This window comes from Penaeus monodon, chromosome 34 (assembly GCF_015228065.2).
Source record: "Penaeus monodon isolate SGIC_2016 chromosome 34, NSTDA_Pmon_1, whole genome shotgun sequence".
NCBI lineage: Eukaryota > Metazoa > Arthropoda > Malacostraca > Decapoda > Penaeidae > Penaeus > Penaeus monodon.
This window is the reverse complement of record NC_051419.1, coordinates 12,250,602-12,250,836: the sequence shown is the minus strand read 5'-3', so window position 1 is coordinate 12,250,836 and position 235 is coordinate 12,250,602.

The following is a 235-nucleotide window of genomic DNA, read 5'->3' as shown; positions in this document are numbered from 1 at the left end:
CGTAATGGGCTATAAGTAGTGTTATCAAGGAACGTAAATAGTTTTATAACGATACTACTGAACATTAGCAAAAACAATGTTTATAAATCCACACGTTAGTATTTGCATCTTCTATTCATAGAACAAATCAAGATTGCATTATCGGAATAACTAAGATTATCTAATATTATTTTAGTCCCAATTAATCATACCAGAGAATATTTAATTTGAACTCGTTAGCACCCGGATTGCCGTG